Source organism: Aulonocara stuartgranti (genome assembly GCF_965226115.1).
Source record: "Aulonocara stuartgranti genome assembly, chromosome: 9".
In the NCBI taxonomy this organism is placed as follows: Eukaryota; Metazoa; Chordata; class Actinopteri; order Cichliformes; family Cichlidae; genus Aulonocara; species Aulonocara stuartgranti.
This window is the reverse complement of record NC_138960.1, coordinates 24,021,897-24,026,425: the sequence shown is the minus strand read 5'-3', so window position 1 is coordinate 24,026,425 and position 4,529 is coordinate 24,021,897.

Below are 4,529 nucleotides of genomic sequence, written 5' to 3'. Positions count from 1 at the left end.
CCCTTCACACACCCCTAAACAGGGGTGTGTGAAGACCCCATACAATTACTAACCTTGTCATCTCCTGCACTGTCTGTTTTGGGCTCTGGGCTCGTCCTTCCCAGTGCTCATGAGACTGCTTTTGGTGCACTGTGGTATGAGGTGCTAACCTGTTAACAGTGTTGGGAAGGTTAGTTTTAAAAAGTATTCCACCAAAGATTATAGAAGTAATGTATTCTGAATACAACTACATGAATGTACTATTGCTGTGTGATTTATTACTATTACTGAAGGCTACTCGCCATACCAATACCAACTAGATGTTTCAATCTTAACATAAATGAGTAACAGTAGGGTGGACATTAGGTAAGGCTGCACTTTTCGCAGCGATCTCGTATAGAAAACTATTCCGCGCATATATAAAACAGGTCCGTGGCTCTGAACCGTAGTAAAGGGACCTCTGGCTAATACCTCGGGTCGGGCTCATAGCTGTAGTTGTCTGGGTCAACTTTGCTAACGAGAGACAGAGAGAAGCATTGAAAGGCTGCTCCAACGGAACTTATTGTTTCAGAGGAAAACACGAACACGGTGTACAGTCGAGTCTTAATAGCTTACTTACAGCTGGGCTCGTCAGGCACTCTTTTTGACTGCAGTGGTTATTATTATATTTACATGCTTCCAGCTCCCGTTTCTGCTCGGTGACAACTCCTTTTCCTACTTTTCCTTTCTTTCCCTCCCTCGCTCACAGACACATAATGGGTATGGCAGTCCATTCTCCCTGCAGCACGGACTACACTGCCAATGAGGCTACATTGTTTAGGTTGATGCCTGTAACACTCTGCTATTGCCTTCATATTAAATAATTTTTGTATAATAATATTTAGAGCTTCTTATTGCGTGTTTTGTTTGGGTTTCCACCGGCGTGGAATTACCAAAAATAGAGAGACCATAGCCTAACATATGAAACAGGGAAATGCCGCCATGTAATCCATTTATTTCAACAAAGTAACTGTATTCTCAATATCACCTATTGAACGGTAACTGTAACGGATACATTTACTCATATTTTGTATTTTAAATACGTAACGCCAGTGCATGTATTACGTTACTCCCCAACACTGCCTGTTGATGAGATCTTGTGCCGTTCCTAAAACACCGGCCTCCAACTCCTAAAGACACACGGGTGTCCCTAAATTTAGCAAATATTAGCTTCAGGCTAGCTTGCTACGACGAATAGGCTAATACCAGCATTTTACCACAACTTGTAGCTAAAAAAAACTAAACTAATGTCCAGTGCGGTGCAACGAAACGAAAACTAACGAAATAACGAAAACTAGAAGTGAAAAAACATTTTCGTTAACGGAAATAAAAATAAAAACAAAAAAAGGAAAACTAACTAAAACTGTAATGAGTGTTCACAAAACTAACTAAAATTAACTGAATTTATAGCAAAAATGTGTTTAGTTTTCGTAGATGTGTGTGTGTCATACAATAGTCAAGGGTGAAAATGAAGTTTAGTTTCCAGATTTTTTTCTTGCTGTGTCTCATTATGCCAGCAGGTGGCAAGTACGTTAGTCGAGTCGTCTGTGTTGCTGCTCAGTCCACGCACAGAATCATGTCAGGAAAAGTCGGGAGACAGCGCCAGAGTCCAATTTGGGATTACTTTGAATATGACTGTGTTTTGGATAAAGCAAGTGTCTTGTAGTGGAAAGAGACAAATTATGAGGGACATTTCTAAAGGGAAAAAAATCCCACAAACCTTAAAGTGCACTTGAAAAGTTCACACAAGAAGGATAACCTAGCTTACCTTGAGAAGGGAGCACACTCAACCCTCATCCCCAGAAAACAGAAGCTAACCCCAGGCAAGGCAGCGTGATGCATCCCGAGACAACAGGACACAACTGTGTGAGTCAATTGCCTTCAAAAAGTTTGTCAATTCACTTGAACCAAAATTACGAACACCCGGTGCTGCAAGAGTTAATAGTCTCATTGGGGCCAAGATATAAATTTTATAGTTGCCTGGTATCAATGGTTTTTCATCTGCCTTTATTTATTTATTTATTTAAAGAACCCATAGGTGGGAATGTGAGTTGTCTGTCTCTGCGTGTTAGCCCTGCGACAGACAGGCGACCTGTCCAGGGTGCAGGGTATGGTGGCTGGAATAGCAACATACCCAAGGATAAGCAGAAGAGCATGACTGATATGATGAAACTGGGATTTTGTTGCACTTAATTATTGCAAACACAACTAAAACTATAACTGAAACTAATCAAAACTAAACTGAAACTAAGGATTTTCAAAAAAATAAAAACTAAACTAGCAAACAATTGGTAAAAACTAATTAAAACTGATATAAAATTGAAAATCTGAAGTCAAAACTAAATAAAAATAAAAACTAATGAAAATGGCAAAACTATTAAAACCCTGGTGCAGTGGGACAGCAAGGAAAGATGACAAAAAATGATTACTTACCTACAGTTTAGAGGGTCAAACTGATATTGAAGCAGCCATTGAAAGACGGGAACAGAGAAAGATGGCAGCTTGGTCAGCACTAGTGGCCTCTATAATGTATGCAAATACATGCGGGTCGGAATGTAGCTGAGCTTATATATTACAAAGAAATTGTATAAGGGTTTTTTTTTGTCATCTCTTCATTCGTACATGTTTTTAATCACAGTAAAAGAGCTACACAAACCAATGGAAATTGTTATTTTACTTTGATATTGGCACAGTCCTCATTCCCCTCCCGAGCATACATTCCAGGTTAAAATTACCCTGAATGTTTGTTTTCAGTCCCTCTTCAGACCAAGATAAATATTGCCAATCTGGCTTCTGCTGGCTCCTGCTCAGTTCCTTCTCCGTAGCCAAAAAGAAAAATGGTCTGCTTTCCCAAAGGGGCAGAGGCAATAGAGCTATGTGCAAGGCTATCAGGGATGAGCAACTTAGGGACGCTGTAGAAATTAGATTGCACTTTCTCTCCTAAAGAATGTCATTTATCTCCTCAACCTGAGCCACCTGATTGGTGGGGATCGCATTCTTTGTGCAGAAGTCAGGGGTGACATTTTGAGACATTCAGCCAGAATGGAATATTTGGAGTAAGTCAGCGCAATAGCTCAAATGTTGACAGCAGGGGGTATGCCAAGCCCTACGAGAGTACATCCCTCAAGTGAAACATTTTTAGAGATTGTATCCACCATATGCCAGATGGAACAAGATTATGATGTACTGTCTATTCTGACAGCATCTGGCCTTGTGCAGGCTGACAGAGAATACTGACTTTTTTTTCACACATTAATATCTACCTGTCTGCATATTCTTATCAACATAACACCACTATCCTTTCTTTGACTGCAAAGTGTGTATATCATTCAATGCTAAAGATCATACAAATAAAAGTTTAGAATAAATCCCTTTGATGGGATAAAATAGAAAAATATCAAGTGGAATGGCTGACAGCTTTGATGACAGGGTACATTCAACACTGAGCAAACGAAAACTATGATACATTAGATCTCAGTTACACAGCCTTTCAGTGTGGACTCTGTCTTTTATGGGCTTATATCAAGACTTGAGCATAGTGGTGAGTTCCTGGCTTCAATTGACAGCCTCACACTTCCACTATTGTAATTAGCCGCTTGGAGACGTAAACAACACGCTGCAGAAGAAGATATCACTACTTTTTCATGCGCCTGTTAGGAGTTACACATCTAGTCCCAGTTGAACTCACTAAATTAAAACCCAACAACTATATTAACTTTTAAACGCAAAACACGCCAGTAAATCGACTAAATTGTTACTACCGGCACTTGTTTAGTAGATATTTTCTATTTGCAGGTTTGGATTAAAAAGAAGGGGAAAAATGCACATTTCAACATGGAAATGTAGCTGTGCTATGTTTACAAAGAAAGAAGACACACACTATATTTAAAGCACAGCACAGTATATTCAACATAACAATATAAACAATGTATTTTATATTTTCTAGGATAATTTAAACTGCCTCAAACCATCTATCTAATCTATTTTAACTATAAATAGTCAATTGCATCACAGAGGGGGGAAAAGTGTTGCATTAAATTAGGTTAAGGCTAATTACTTTAAACACGTCTGCCTGTCACCTAGAAAATCAAGTTGTTTTGTGCACTGATTGTCTTTTTTGAATGTGGAGACAAACTCCATGCAGCACAAGGACACAAAGTGTCACTCCGCGATCGTCTCTGATTATAATTACAGCTGCAGCCAACACAAGATTTTTCTTCCTTCTACCTTGTTCTATTGTGAGTGATTGAAAAGGATAAGATGCAATGATCTTGGCCTTCAAAGGAAGAAAGAAGTAGAACTAACACAAGTGAGATACTCTTTTAACTCAGGCAGTATTTTTTAGACGCGAAACACAAATATTAATTTAAAACGAGAAACATACCAGTAACAGTTACCCTGAAAACCTTCAGATTTTGAAAATACTAAACATATAGGCTCCATGAAACACACGCACTTTTGCACAGTCAGTGAAATATCCAATCTTTTCTTACCTACTATAAGTCCAAATG